At 38.5% G+C, this 17,376-nt stretch overlaps 1 protein-coding gene across 1 annotated transcript in view; it reads left to right on the top strand.

The window, feature by feature from the left end:
• Positions 1-17,376, top strand: part of TAFA2 (TAFA chemokine like family member 2) — a 172,844-nt gene that overhangs the window by 105,182 nt on the left and 50,286 nt on the right. The window lies entirely within an intron of this gene.

The raw sequence follows: 17,376 nt of genomic DNA, 5'->3' as shown, positions 1-17,376 counted from the left end.
AGAAGAACTGCTGAATTGTTCAGCTGACGGGTACTAGAGGGCCCCGAAATGTTTTATTAAACCAAGCATGATGCTCTGTACTTTTATAATCACATTTTCCCTGAAAATTGGCTTATTCTTGTGTGTTTATGTATTCTATTATTATTCTATTATTTTTTTATTGTATGTTTATATATTACAGATTAGCATTAAGTCTTTAAGTGCTACATTTATCTGTTTATAGTCCATTACCTGAAGATATTTACAAATGAGATTTTGCTTTGTGCCCATTGCCGATTGCTGGGATCTTCCTGTGTTACCTTGTTCCTTTTCTTTTTAGACAGATGGAGCATGATTCATTTAGGCAGTCAAGCTAAGAAAGCAAGAGCATTCATTCATTTCCACACAGGCTTGCCATTTATTCAGTACAGTGATGGGCACGAGGCACGCTGCTTCTGCCACCCAAACCAAATGCAGAACACTTGTATAAAACTATAATGGAGTGGGCATGATTAGAGCAGCATGATATGGCACATATCCTAGACTCGTGATTTGTCATGCTGATGCACTAACTTAATTGTGTGACATTTGGAACTGTTCTTAGATAATATGCTTATTATTGAACAGGTCCAGTCACTGTTCTATGAAATTAACAGCTTTGTCTCGGACAGTAGTGACTAATACAAGGCGTTAGTTTATTTTTAAGAAGTTCAGCAGCAGCTTGAGTATCATGCAGTACTGTGCCTTATACTACACACCCCAACTAATACAAAATGTTATTTTGAACATGGTAGAAAAGGTTTAGTAGTAGCTTAGAATAAGAATTGTCGCCCCTCGCCCCATAAAAATAGATATTAGAAATCTTTGGGCTTTTATAAAGCCACAGACTACCTTAGTAACGTCTAATAAAAAGTGATTGAATACATAACTGTTCATTTAAATTACTATGACAAACAAAACACTGGGGATACATGCAGTCTTTGTACAGGACAACTTTACAAATGTATCCGTCAAGCACCTACAATATTTAAGAGAAAGCTCCAATACAAATGGAAAGTTTTGGTACAAAAAAAGGTCTCCCATAGCCTTCAACAGTCAGTTTTATAGCACGTGCTATGTCATGAAGTCAAGCAGAGAGAAAATCCAGCTCACACAATTCATATGATTTTAGAATTCCTGGCTCTTGACCAACCTCAGGCTTGGCATGTATTCAAATAACTTGTCCAACACCATGGACAAAACTCAGTCAAAACATTATTTAATCCCAATGTTCATTGTGTTTTAGTCACTTGTGTTTCAGGGATAAAGTTGTAAAACAGCGTATGTATTTTGGGTGCTAGGCATTATCTTAAATATAGCAAAAATGAACAGTTGTTGAAAGGTGAGTGGATGGAAACAAGAAAATGTATAAATCAGGGAGTATCATTCAGAATATTAGTAAAGCTGATACGATAGATTCCAAAAACACTATCTCAACTGCAAGGCATAGCATTGGCAGCTACGATGCTTCTGTGCTTTTCACATATGGCCCCATTGTAACTTGCACAGATATGTTGTAGTGTTGTAAAAAGTACAAAACTACATAAAGATGTGTAGAGCGTGATTTTTAATAGGTGATTCTAAAAGGGTGTCTGTCTAAAGTCTAAATTCTTTCCCAAACCAAATTTTGTGATGCTTTGGAGGGACATCTAGCAGAAGCGGAATCATACACTTGCAGCTACAAACCGATGACCTATGAGGAGATAATAATCTATTTATAGATATGCAAATGACTCTGGAAGTGCACTGGGGAGGGAGCCTGGTTTGTCTACTTATCGCCACAAGGGTTATAAGTGTCCTATAAAATTTCTGCCCAATGTCTCAAAGGGACACCAATGGAATTTTGTGCCTCTGCCTGCATCACAGCTATCTGTAGGAAAATCATGCTTATGAGGCCCCACCCCCTGTGCAGGCTGCTTTGCATATCCATGAAATGATAATTATTAATTATCTCGGAGTTGACTTCATTGGTTTACAGTCATAAAGATATGTAACTTCTCATATTAAAGCCCCTAGATGACACAATAACTGGTTTGGAAGGGATTTAACACTATTACTGATAAAAAAATGTTTTGCTATTGCCATTATGGAGTCTGTTCCATATACAGCTATTTTGGATGGGTGGAAAAGACAGTTACTTTAGTATATGTTTTTATATTATTGCTGTTTTTTGGCCAGATATTCTTGACGGTTGACTGTAATGTATTTACCAAGAACTGTCTTTGTCATTGTCTTCATTGCAGTGGTACCATATGACTTTGAATTATGTTTATAAATACATGGAAAGAAAAGTAACTATGTATTGGGAGTGCAACTAGATCAGGAGTAGGGTCTATGCATATGGGCAGACTGTTCGCACAGGGAACCAATCTCCAGGTCAGTACCAGGTACTTAAAATGGAAGGAAAACTATGGTGATGTTCCAGCCGCAGGACAAGAAACTTTCTAAAAATTCATTTTATTCCAAGAAATTTTAAAAAGACATGCTGCGCACAACAGTAATCCGATATTCCTTGGAGGCTCATTGTTTATCATGGAAATAAAAAAGGGGAGAACACCGAGCGTGCTTATAGTGTAGATGAGTTTGCAATGGATGTTTGGAAATAAAAATGTACAGAGAAATGGACCAGTTGGTCCCTCACGTTCAGGTGTTGTGAATGAGCCACAACAACAGTAGAAGCATAGAGGTTGAGGTGGCTGCAGAATCCACAGACTGGTCACCGAGGACCAGACGGTAATGGAAGGAAGGAGGCCAGGGGCTGGAGATGAACGTCTGCGCTCTCTGGTCCACAGATCGGAGTGTCAACAAGGTGAATAAAATATATGACCTTTATTGGACAAAAATGTACTGCACTATGACCAGGTGCAGTACGTTTTGGTCCAGTAAAGGTCATATATTTTATTCACCTTGTTGACACTCCAATCTGTGACCCAGAGAGCGCAGACGTCCATCTCCAGTCGCTGGCCTCCTTCCTTCCATTATTTATCATGGTCCTATATTTCAATAATACTAAAATATTCCTAAGACTTGTTTTACTCTGTTCATTGCTTTGACACAATGTCACAACTGGTTTAAATGTCAAATGTTGAGAACACGGTCATTTATATATCATTAAATTTCCAGTCATGTTGGTTTTGATGGAGGCTGTCTTTTTAGCAAACCATATTCTTCCATATGCTGAATATAAAATTGCATGTACATATAAGTGCTTACTAATAAGCTTTAGAATAACTAGGGAGGAAAGAATGCATACATGATCTGCCATTCTGCACACCAATTCATATTTCACTTGTCTTCGGGATGCTGTAACTGAAACAATCTCAAATATTTGTCAATCACATGGATTTTGCAAAGAGATAGAAAAATCTGATTCACCTTTTGTATCTTATTGCTTGGATGGCTCACAGTACTGAGTGGATTGATATATTCATCTCTAGCGATAACTGAAGGGTATACTGGGAAAATGACTCTTAACTTTCCAACTAAGTTGCATTTAAACTTGATTTCTAATAAAATAAATAGTTGTAAAATCCAATGTTCTTTGTAGAATGATCACATTTAATTGCTTGACTTTCTAAATAGCTGGTTTCTATATTACATTTAGGAACATAATGTATCATTATTCCTCCAATTCTTCTAATCTCATACTCCATTACTGGTATGATCCTTGGGATTCCTGCTCTATTGACATTTATTTCATTTAGTGGTAGTTTCCTGCTTGTTTAACCTAGTACGAAGCAGATATCTGTGTTCAGAATGACTCCATTAATGTAGCAGTTACACCAGGGGTTTCTTACCATTCTGCAAATACACTTTAACTAGAGACAGGTCTGAGAACATTTCAGAAGTGTTCTATAAAAACCAAAATGCAAAATGATGGAATGAAATATAATCATACCTAAACACTTAGATTTGTGTTAGGAGTCACATCACTATTTCACTGTAAAGATAAGATCGCTATAAACTTGACACTCTGTTATAGGAATTCATGATTTATTTAACGCAAACACATCACTTTTAAGTCGGGTTGACCTGCACAAATTGTGTTATTGGCAGATTTTGTCATTATTAATGTAATGTATATGGCTCGTTTTAGATGGGTGCATTGAGATAAATCTTCAGTACAATTCATACATTTTTGCTTTCATCGATGAATGTTCTTTCTATATTTAATACCTTCACACTTAGTTTTTGCTACTTTTATGCTACTTTATGTTTCTATTGTGCATTACAATGTGTGGTATGGAATAAGGTCACATAAAGGGGTATAGCTGGGTGGGCAAGAGGGGCATGTGCCCCAGGGGCATGTTGTAGGGGCGAAGGGGCACCAACAAGCCTCTTTTATGTACTTAGATACATAAAATTAACCTTTGCAAGAGTACAGCCCTGGCAACATGCATATGACTAGGAGCCCATAAAACTTATCCTTTATGCTCGAAGGATTTAAAAGACATCCATATGTAACTTACTTACATATTATGTATTACATGTAGCAGTACAAAGGTTGTGCCTGACCTCCAGTTTATAATACTTATAAGCAACTACAGTATTTTGGATTTTCTTTAACACTAAGAGAAAACATTAACATGATGAATAATTTAGGGCCCCCCAAAATACAAAACATTAAAGTAAACAAAATATTTATTAATTTACTTATTTCAAGTTAATGGACGCTGAACACAACGATCACACTATATATGAAGCCATCTGTGTCTGATTCTATACACCCCCACCAATATTTCATTGATGACCTATCCTAATCCGTTTTTGTGCCCAGAAAACCCTTTTAAGTATACTATGACCTGCTAGAATACATGAAGAACAACTCATATTACTATGTTACTTACTGTGCATGTTTTACTTTTTAGGTTTAAATTTGAACCTTGAGCACTGACAATTTGTCATTTAATCAAGTACTGGATGTGATAAAGAGGACCTTTCACTAGCTCCAACAAGTCCAGCTCTTTACATCATTGAATAAGTGCTACTCCGCTTGCTCTACCACAGTTGGAATTTTTTCTCTAGCCCCTACCATTCCCAAGCAATCAATGCTGTTCGCTTTGGCAACTGATATACTATTTAGGCTCTGTACTGTCAGAAGGGCGGTGTCAGACAGGAGCGGGTAAGGGGTGTAATTCTGAGCTCTGATATTGGCTGCCTCTGATTGGAGCTCTGAATCACAGTCTGACCCTGCCCTTCTGACATTTCAGAGCATTGATCGGCTCTTCTATTCTCTGGGATTTGGTAGTGTAATACAGCCTTTAGAATTAAACCAAACCATAGGATTGCTACCATTTTGTTCTATGAATGTCTTCTGCCTTTGCTGTCAATCCTCCTGGACTATGGAATGGCAGCAAAATGAATAAACAAAGAAGAAAGACGTGATCATGTAAGTTTGAAACTACCAATTTTTCTTTGCATCTGCTTTAAAAAGCTAAACATTCATTATACATTATTATTTGGCTCCAATAATAAACTACATAACTTGCAACAAAATGTGAGAAATAAAATAAAAACACAAATCACTCCATGATTTCCTTCGTCTAGATACATTTATAAATAATCTAGCTATCTGTCTATACATCAATCCATCCATCTATCTATGCTAAAGATATGAAATTGAGGGTGGAGGATAATATTGTCTTGTGTACTTAAACCAGATTACATTTGCTAACATGGAAGAAAGCTTTTAAGTGCACTTGTTTTCAAGGGCATTGTTGATAACGCCATGCTACATTACAATCTTTCATTATATAATCATACAACTATGGTAAAAATAATTTATACAATAAATAAAATCCATTTGAAAGCATCCACATCAATTGAGGGGAAAAGCATTTTCCTCAATCATTTACATATTTTACATTATCGTGTTTTCAGCTCAATGCTTCTCTAATGTTACATTTATAATGGATCTGCAGGCAGGTTTGCTTATGTTTGAAATATAGGCAAAGAGTATTGTCAGAAGTTCTTATTTTTACATTGCTCACAGAAATATTAGAAGCTTTTATCCTTTGGTCAAAGTCTTTCTTGACTGATTCAAATTTAGCTAAGCACTAATACGCTTAGAGATTAATATGCTATCTAGCCTCCTTTTATTTTTTGATCACTATAATGCACTGCATGATAAATAAGATACAGTGTTGGCCAAAAGTATTGGCACCCCTGCAATTCTGTCTGATAATACTCAGTTTCTTCCAGAAAATGATTGCAAGCACAAACTCTTTGGTATTATTATCTTCATTTATTTTGCAATGAAAAAACACAAAAGAGAATGAAAAAAAATGTCAAATCATTGATCATTTTACACAAAACTCCAAAAATGGGTTGGACAAAAGTATTAGCACCCTCAGCCTAATACTTGGTAGCACAACCTTTAGACAAAATATCTGCGAACAACCGCTTCCGGTAACCATCAATGAGTTTCTTACAATGCTCTGCTGGAATTTTAGACCATTCTTCTTTGGCAAACTGCTCCAGGTCCCTGAGATGTGAAGGGTGCCTTCTCCAAACTGCCATCAAGAGATCTCTCCACAGGTGTTCTATGGGATTCAGGCCTGGACTCATTGCTGGACACTTTAGAAGTCTCCAGTGCTTTCTCTCAAACCATTTTCTAGCGCTTTTTGAAGTGTGTTTTGGGTCATTGTCCTGCTGGAAGAGCCATGACCTCTGAGGGAGACCCAGCTTTCTCACACTGGGCCCTACATTATGCTGCAAAATTTGTTGGTAGTCTTCAGACTTCATAATGCCATACACACGGTCAAGCAGTCCATTGCCAGAGGCAGCAAAGCAACCCCAAAACATCAGGGAACCTCCGCCATGTTTGACTGTAGGGACCGTGTTCTTTTCTTTGAAGGCCTCTTTTTTTTCCTGTAAACTCTATGTTGATGCCTTTTCCCAAAAAGCTCTACTTTTGTCTCATCTGACCAGAGAACATTCTTCCAAAACAATTTTGGCTTTCTCAGGTAAGTTTTGGCAAACTCCAGCCTGGCTTTTTTATGTCTCTGGGTAAGAAGTGGGTCTTCCTGGGTATCCTACCATACAGTCCCTTTTCATTCAGATGCCGATGGATAGTACGGGTTGACACTGTTGTACCCTCAGACTGCAGGGCAGCTTGAACTTGTTTGGATGTTAGTCGAGGTTCTTTATCCGCCATCCGCACAATCTTGCGTTGAAATCTCTCATCAATTTTTCTTTTCCGTCCACATCTAGGGAAGTTAGCCACAGTGCCATGGGCTTTAAACTTCTTGATGACACTGCGCACGGTAGACACAGGAACATTCAGGTATTTGGAGATGGACTTGTAGCCTTGAGATTACTCATGCTTCCTCACAATTTTGCTTCTCAAGTCCTCAGACAGTTCTTTGGTCTTCTTTCTTTTCTCCATGCTCAATTTGGTACACACAAGGAGACAGGACAGACGTTGAGTCAACTTTAATCCATTTCAACTGGCTGCAAGTGTGATTTAGTTATTGCCACCACCTGTTAGGTGCCTCAGGTAAGTAACAGGTGCTGTTAATTACACAAATTAGAGAAGCATCACATGATTTTTCAAACTGTGCCAATACTTTTTTCCACCCCCTTTTTTATGTTTGGTGTGGAATTATATCCAATTTGGCTTTTTGACAATTCTTTTTGTGGTTTTCCATTGAAGACAAATTAAATGAAGATAATAATACCAAAGAATTTGTGATTGCAATCATTTTCTGGAAGAAATGAGTATTATCTGACAGAATTGCAGGGGTGCCAATACTTTTGGCTAACACTGTAGTAGGAGTAGTAATGCTGGATATGAAACGTGTAGAGACCCCAGATTTAATTATTATTATTATTTATTATTATTATTATTATTATTATTATTGTTATCATCCTGAATTTACTATTAGTGGTAGTAGTACAGTAGGACAGTAGTATTATCATCCAGTCTGTGAATCATTTAAAATAGTGGAGTGATACACCCTCTGTGAGTAGTAGTAGTAGTAGTAGTAGTAGTAGTAAACAGTAAAATCTATAAAACCATAAATTCATTTGAGTTGCTTTTTATTTAAATAATTTCCTAATATATGCAGGTCTACAACCATCTGACTAATTCCATCACACAGTGTTAGGAATCTCAGTATGTATTCTCCTTACTGCATCACTGCTCACTGTAGTTGCCTTAAGGTTGCCATGCCGACATGTGAAGCTTTATGCAGCTAATCAGAACTCTTAGATTTTGAACCAATCAGTAGCTGAGGAGGGATATTTAAAGTGTGTTCTGAACTCCCCATGTAACTGCTAATTAATTGTTACCACTTATGTGCTCTGAACACATTTGTTGGTTTTCTGTACTCCTGACTTTGTCTTTTTTGCTGGGTATTTGCTTGCTTGCTGATTTTGGCTTTGACTTTTAATTCTCAGAATAACTTTGGCTTGGACCCGTTTATGCCTTTGATTCCGCTCTCTTGTGACTTTTGCTCAATGACCTAACACTTACATCCTCTATTATCAGAACCTCCACGCTCGTGTACAAGACTTCTCCCGAGCTGCACCACATCTCTGGAATGCTCTACCCCGGTCAATCAGATTAACTCCCAATTTCTACAGTTTCAAGCGCAAACTAAAGACACATCTTTTCAGACAAGCCTATCACAATTCCTAACGTAAACCCTTAACCCTCCTCTGTCCCCGCTCCCACATTTCCCCACATGATATGATGTTATCTCATGCTAACGTCATAGGTCCAAGCTCCATCCACATGTTAAAGGACACGACTGGTGACGGCTCATAAAGTCTTATGTTTATGTAATGACAGTCACCTCTATTACAAAAGGGTCTGACCTCTGTATAAGCAATGCCGCCCCTGCTACCTCTTGTGCCACCCCCTCTACCTCATAGATTGTAAGCTCTTGCAAGCAGGGCCCTCAGTCCCATTGTGTGAAATGACTTTCTTTGTAATATATCTTTCTGTCTGTATTTGAACCCTACAAATTGTACAGCGCTGCAGAATATGTTGGCGCTATATAAATAATGTATTATTATTATTATTATTTATTATTATTATTATTTGCTGTGGGTTGTGGTTTGAGTAACAGTATTTAGTATATCTATTTCTTACACTAAGCTTCTGGAATCCAAATGTTGCTCAAGACCAACCATGGCAATGGCATAGAAATCTTGGCCATAACATATGTTTCTCTGTGGTGTCATTTCTGGCCAAAGGATTCTGCAAAGTCCTACTCCTCAAGTAGGTGCTCTAGTAAAGGCGTCTGGAGGATGGTTTTGACTCGCTCTGGTTTTGGTGCATTTTGGTAGCAGTTTTTATCACTGAGAGTTGTCTGGCCTAGACCTGCTATTGTTACCTGTACTGTGTCTGAACCATAACACAAACAAATGTAGATTCGACTTGGGCAAACTAAAATGGCCTTCTTATGCCCATGTGACCACTACTGGCTCACTTATAGGACTCAGTGCTTACCCCAGGACCAATGAAGTCTCAGAAGAGCACCAGAAACTGTGAGTAGGCCCAAAAGAGGTAACAAAAGGATAATATGAATGTTTTCATACTCCATCTATTATATTGTGGGGTCTTAAAAGACCCCAAAGTATAATAATTTCACTTTCACATTTGACATAATTTTGGCTCTGTTTATCTTACAGAGATAGAAATTAGATAGGTTGTTTTAAGCCAACCTAAGGTGTAGTTCGTACGGAATCAAATCAGGGACCTGAGCCGCTGAACCTGAACATGAAACAAATCTTAAAAGATTCACCCATCTGTGCATGGCACTGTGCTTGGTAAACAGTGAAGAGACTGAAATGCTTGGTTAAATGCTGCAGTCTCTACAAATTGGTGGGGGTACTGGGTGTTAAATCCTAATTATAAGTCATTAATATGTTAATTATGGTATCATAACTATGGATTAGGCATTGATTGGGAAGTTTTTATTGTGAACTGGAAGATCGCATGAAGTGTTGTCAACATTTATCCCCTGTCCACAGGATAATAAAATATTTGTCTGATCACTGGAAACTACAAGTCCCTCTGAGCAGGGCCGGCTCCAGGTTTTTGTGGGCCCCCTTGTGGAGGAGGCAGGAGTCGGGAAACTGCACGCCGCTGCGGGTGGACGAAGCGAGTGCTGTCACGCAGGAGCGCGGCGTCACCTATGCCATACCTCCCAACTTTTGAAGAGTAGAAAGAGGGACGAAATGTGCGGCGTGCACTGCACGCTGTGGCAAATTTAGCTCCACCCACTTTTATGATGACTCCGCCCATTCTCATTCATTTTTCATGTGCCCCCACACAGTATAATCCCCCAACAGTCACCCGTAAATTATATGCCCCCCTCCATCTCTCCCCCAGTTTCATATACACCCTTCCTCTGCCCCCAGTTTCATGTACTCCCCTCCATCTCTGTCCCCAGTGTCATGCTGTTCTCCCCCCCCTTCATCTTGCCCAGTGTCATGCCATTCTTCCCCCCTTCATCTGCCCCAGTGTCATGCTGTTCCCCCCCTTCAACTACCTCAGTGTCATGCGATTCTCCCCCACCCTTCATCTGCCCCAGTGTCAAGCCGTTCTCCCCCCTTCATCTGCCCCAGTGTCATGCCATTCCCCCCCTTTATCTACCCCAGTGTCATGCTGTTCTCCCCCTCCACTTCATCTTCCCCAGTGTCATGCCATTCTCCCCCCCTTCATTTGCCCCCAGTTTCATGGGTCCCCTTCATTATGTTCCACCTTAATGTTTAACACAAAACAAACACACTCACCTTCCAACGCTCCCCCGCCGCTCTCTCCGCTCTCACTCCACTCACATACTTGTAGGCCCGATGTGACGTCATCACATCGCGCCTACAAATGCAGAAGCCGGACCTCAGTGTTAAAGCAGGAGCTGAGCTGTGACAGCTCCTGCTTTAATCGCCTATGTATTCAGTTCATCGGCATCTGATGGTCGCCGATGAGTTGAAATAGGGACAGGCAAGTGCTGGGGCGGGCAAGTGCCGGAGGGGCCGCAGAGGCTCTGTGGGCCCCAGCACTTGCCCGACTATGCCATGCGCTGACGCCGGCCCTGCCTCTGAGTGCTCCATGAAAATGGGGTGGTGGCTACAAATGCTTACCATGGCTCCATTCACATAGAACAGTTAAGGGAAGTTATGACTCCCCATTCTCCTGATTGCCGGGTGTCCCACTGATCAGACACAAGTGTTGAGATACTTATTCTCTCTTCTATCCTTTTGGTCTAGCTTTAATTGTGAAATAATACAATACTATTATAATAAAACAACTTTTTTTCCTCACTCTCTTGATTATGGAGTTGACGGTATATATTTATTTACATCTACAGGAAAATAATAGGTTTTTCTTATGTGAGTTCAAGAAGCTTGATTAGGTTAGGGCTTACTCAAGCCAATACCTTCTCTAATTGGGTATGTTTGTGGTGTATAGACCAAAGAGATCCCAGAATATCAGTGGTTTATGGGTGACAAACCCCAAAAGTTTTGGGTCGAGACTGAAACTTTTGGAAAGTTTGATCAAATCGATTTTGACCAGAAGCGGGTCACTCTTCTCTAGTAACTACACATTGGGAGCTATCAATCTTTATGTTAGGGTATGGGTTAGGGTTGATGGCTGTAGGGAAACAAGTGACCACACCCCAGTTGCACCAAATAGCTAATTTATATATGGATTAAACTCCACTCCCTGGTCATCGCTGCTTTCTTTTCTCTGTATGTGGAATACTGATTAATTTCAGCAACTAGTAATGGCTATAGCCCCATCCAAATGGTGTGTCACCAGCTTAACCTTTCGTAGTCTGTTTTAACTATGCTGTCAATCCAAAGGATGAAATACCATGACCATGATTACCTTCTATATATAGAAGATAAGAACTGCTCTTGAATTTTTCTTTATACGTACTGCATAAGTCATATATGTAAATAGAGGCGTACAGGCATTTGCCTTGACTAAATGAATATTATTTTTAGCTTTGAAGGGTTTATGACTTTCTAATGGAATTACTGAGTTCTCTAGTTGCGTGTACGTGTATTTTCCCCTTAAGTGATTTATATTCAGGCTGCCTTTGATCAGTGCTGTTTCTGCAGTCTAAAACACCTGCTGTGGATTAGCATGAGTAACACAGAGGTAATTTCAATTTATGCAGGTAGGGAAGCAATCCAGTCATTGGAGCATGGAGAGCTTTTGTTGGTTCTTCTAATCGCAGCGAAAGTTCACATGCTGTATAAAACATAAATCTCCAGTGTAAATCAATAACCACTGGTCTTTATACGAGTAACTCAAACTTTCCTAACTTCAGCATCTAAAAAACTGACAAACATGCTTAAATATGGTGTATTTTAGAGAATGCCTCACGATATGTTAAAAATATCAGCCAACAAGTAGACATTATATTTTATTACAAAACATGTCCTTTTATTGGCTGTCTGAGTGCCAATGGTTAGTTAAAGGGGTTGGTCACTTTCAGACCAATATTGAGAAATAAATGTTATTGTTTGTACAATAAAAAGTTGTACAATTTTCCAATATACTTTCTATATCAATTCCTCACAGTTTTCTAGATCTCGGCTTGCTGTCATTCATTCTGATACTTCTAGGAAATAAAAGTCTGACCATGGTCATGTGATTTACGGTTCATTGTCATGTGATGAGTAGACAGTTGCACAGCTGATTACCAGGCAGATGTCTCATTATTCTTCTGTGACTATAATGAGCTGTGCACCTGTTTACTCATCACATGACCATGGACCGTAAATCACACGACCATGGACCGTAAATCACATGACCATGGTCAGATTTTTATCTGCTAGAAGTAACAGAATTAATGATAGTAAGCAGAGATCTAGAAAATCATGAGGAATTGATACAGAAAGTATATTGGAAAATTGTACAACTTTTTATTATACAAACAATAACATTTGTCTCTCAATATTGGCCTGAAAGTAGCAAAACCCTTTAAGGGCTACAAGTCAATGTCTACATGACACGCTACAGTTTTAGGGCTCCTGGACATGACTGTATTACAACTGTGTTTTATACAGGCATAATCGATTTTAGTAAAGGTACATGAGCCCTCTTCTGTATCCATAGGTATCAAATTTCATACAGTCACACTTTCCTTCCATGACAGGTTTCTTATGTATAGTATAGAAAAAGTGCCATATGGCATGCTCCATTAGACACCATAGCATTGTTTTTACGGGAGAATATATTTGTATTCCTGTAGTGTGACATAACTTTTATGCAGCTTATGTATTAATGAAACTCTATGGCTTTATGACAAGGTCTTTGCTGTGTGTGTGATTCCTTGGTGAAATTCCCTTTTTACCCTTAGTAAAGTAACAACATTATAATGTGGAGATAGAGCTACAACAGAATTACCGTACATACATGGTAGCAAAAATATATTGAAGGGGTAATTCATAAAGATTTTTTTTAAATCAGTCTCAATGAGTTAAAATCTAGAAGAAATGTATTTATCCAGGGTTGGGATTCAAATGCTTTAACAGGTTCTGTGGAAGAGGTGACATGTACAGTGTGCCATAAAAATTTCCAAAAGGGGGGTTGGAGTGTACCCCTCATGTCCCCTTTCAGACCATTCCCCCTTTTAGGATCCCCCATTGCCTCCTGCCAACCAGATTGTTCCCTTTCGATTACTAATTTTTGCAACTGTTCAGTGATACACTTTACAGCAGCCTCATGGACATAGGCAGCAATACACGAGAGCTGACTCAATGAGTTTTCTAGACACACTCTGTTTTAGTAGTTGATCCAAAAGGAGTCATTGGTGTCTATATACACCTATAGATGTGTTATCTTCTATTCCTGTCTGTATTTTCTGTGATATAAATTAGGTAACTGCTGCAAAGAAAACCCCTACAGAATTGGCAAGTGCCAGTCTATTAATAGGCTAAGGGCATGAGTGAAAATTGAAGGAATCAGTACTTTTGTAAATATAGATAATCACATGGAAAATGTAAAAAATCTAGACAAAAAATGTTTAAGAATATTTAGAAATCGTTCATTTTCTGGTGAGACATTTCCTTTAATACAGTCTCCATAATTTTATGCCACCAATTACTGTACTTGGCTAAGTGTGAGCCAAGACTTTGTTGCAATTTGTCATATAAAGACGTGCCTACTCGTATTCAGCCAACCCCACTTATCTAACAAGTCAGAAACTGTTTATCTCAAATTTGGCGTGACAAAATGCTCCATGATTTGCCCAATATATGCCACTTTTTAATGTATTTTATATCAAAGTCTAGTCAAAATCACAGTAGTAACTCTGTACCATTGTGTACCATAATCTTGGTTTGGCAAACCACTCTAGTGTATGAAAGAACACCACAGAAATAACATATAACCTCAGCTCTACCAGCTGCAATGGAAAATAAATTGTCAAACTTTATTCAAAATATTATATGAAATTATATTATATTATTATTTTTATACTATATAATTATATTATATTCTATTTAATTATATTATATTAAAATATTTCATTTACATTCTATTGTCAATTTCCATTGATTTGGTTTACTATTGGTTTGAGCCACGTTTCTCTCAATACACCTTTAGCTATTAAACAAAGGCGGTATTATTTGTGAGGGATTAGTTTAAATATAATTGTTTATTGACTGAACTTGTTTTCTGGTGGTCAATGAAATTATGTTAAGCCATTGAGGTTTCTTGCAGGTTTTTCTTGTGCCACTGTTTTTTATTTAAACAAACTTCCAGCTGTTGTGTTTTCTTGGATTTCTGACTCATCTTCTTGGCCTATATATTATGTATTGTATATGACTGAGTAAGGTCTTTGACATATGGGTACGGTGTATATACCTGGGTACTTTCTGGAAATATCTACAATATGCCATTGTTTAAAAAATAGCAAGGGGTATAAAATATGACTGATGAAATATGTAAATATAATAGATTTTTCAATGTAGAATTTTAAATGATTTTTCTACTATTTAATTAATGTTGTGGCATTTACATTGTTGATGTCATGCTGCTAACAACATAACAATAGGAAATAAAGCGTACTAATCTCCCCTGTAGCATACTGTGGAGAACAGGACTTTTTAGGAGCCTTAAACAGCAAAACAGGTTTAGAATACAAATGGCTTTATGCAGTGACTATACTCTATGAATTTTAGTTACAAAATTATATAGAAACATCGTTTTATATTCTTCCACACATTTGGAAAGCAATAACTACTAGGTTGAGCGATCAGAAAAGATCGGATTTCGATCAGCAATCGAGAAAATTTCACGATCGCGATCGGAATTCCGAACACGATCTTTTTAGGTGGGATCGAAATCGGTGATGAGTTCGCACAATGCTTTGCTACTTGCAAAGCATTGTGGGAAAAGCTAACTGTTAGCCTTCACACTGAGTATTGTATATTCAGTGTGAAGGCTCCGCTGCGGTTCCATAGGAATGAATGGAAGCAACCTGCACACAGCCTTAATCCCCTGTGCACCGGCTGCGTCCATTCATTCTAATGGGAGACTAGCTAACATCTCTAGTCACTACTTACAGTATCTGCAGAGATGGCTGGTCCAGTGCCCGGTGTTCTCGTTCTTCTTCGCCTCGCTGCCCCCCACTCCTAGGTTAGTGTTAAAGAGCTAGGAAGAAGGCGGGGCGTGTGGCTTAGGAGAGTGTGGGTGGGTGCAGGGCGGGGAGACGTGACGTCTCCCCTCCCAGTACCCGCCCACACTCTCCGAACCCGCCAGCACTCTCCTAACCTAGGAGGCAGGGGGCAGCGAGGCGAAGAAGAATGAGAACACCGGGCACCGGACCAGCCAGCTCTGCAGGTAAGTGGACATCAGGGGGGACTATGTAGCCAGAGGATTAATAAAAAATCCTCTGGCTACTCAGTGATTAAAAAAAAAATCACTACACAGCGTGGATTCTAACAATTATAGTGTTCAATTGTTTTCCATGATTCCATGCTGTATAGTGAATAGGATTGTTTTTAAAATCTGATCTCCGATTAGTAAAAAAATCCCATTGACTTGCATTGGGATTGGAATTGGGTTCGAGATCGGGTTCGAATGAAAAATGATCGGAAATCGGATTTCAAAATCGATCCTGAAAAGTTAAGATCGACTCAGTCTTACTTTTAACTTGTCTGTCAATGTAACCTTAGGTGTGTTTTTTTGCATGTCAGGCTATCCTTTTAAATGGTAACATTTTGAATTCATTTTTGAGGGTTTCATTGTACAGTATAACTAACATTTTAACTTTCTTCTACAGGTCATTACATTTGCAGCAACATTATATATGCATAGTTTGTTTTCTATTTTATTAAAACTAAATGCCATAACTAGAGATGAGCAAACTATTTTGTACAGCAAAACCAAAACCATTGCGCTTTGTGTCACAAAAAATAAAATCACAAGGTAAAAAGATGGATCAGATGGACTGCGTGAACTAGGCACATCACTTAACAGCTTCTCAGCTGATCATGGAGGATGAAGAGCTTACAGTACTGACATTATATCAGAATATAGTATAATATCAGTACTGATGTAATATTAGTATATAGTATAGTATCAGTACTGATGTAATATCAGAATATAGTATAGTATCAGTACTGATGTAATATTAGCCTATAGTATAATATCAGTACTGATGTAATATCAGCATCTAGTATAGTATCAGTACTGATGTAATATTAGCGTCTAGTATAGTATCAGTACTGATGTAATATCAGCATTTAGTATAGTATCAGTATCAGTACTGATGTAATATTAGCCTATAGTATAATATCAGTACTGATGTAATATCAGCATATAGCAGTAGTATCAATTCCATCTGATGTGCAGACCTAGCATCATAAAATCCTACTTGGGCAGGTATAGGGTAAGCTTTGGCAGTGCTAACGGAGGTGATGGTGGCGCTGGTTATATTAGTAGACATGTTTTGCTGCTGTTGGTGGCAGCAGCTACATGTGGTCATCGCCCGAGTGGGAATTGCTTTGGACATTGTCAATCAACAAATCCATGGCACTGTGAATGATCTACAAGCGGAAATAAGTCAGGCCTTACAGTCACAAATGTAGGAACTAGGTCTCTTCTTACTAACATGAACTGGCATTATCAGATCATTTGGCAAAATGAGGCTCAAGTTCAAGTTTTGGGTGTGCCAGAAAATAAAAGGCTTTGAAAACCTGAAGCTCTGACATGCCTCCATTGCACTTGAGCCTCATTTCCATATTTATACAAATGGCTTTATCAAGGAAAAGGTGCATATTTTGGACTATCTAAAGGTATTATGCTGTACAGCATAATGTTCCCTACAATGCATTGGGGCTAGTTTGGTAATGAGTTCCTTATGGACCAGTGATATACCAAATATC

The sequence above is a fragment of the Leptodactylus fuscus genome, chromosome 5 (assembly GCF_031893055.1).
Source record: "Leptodactylus fuscus isolate aLepFus1 chromosome 5, aLepFus1.hap2, whole genome shotgun sequence".
Classification (NCBI taxonomy): Eukaryota; Metazoa; Chordata; class Amphibia; order Anura; family Leptodactylidae; genus Leptodactylus; species Leptodactylus fuscus.
This window is presented reverse-complemented; position numbering and strand designations above follow the sequence as displayed.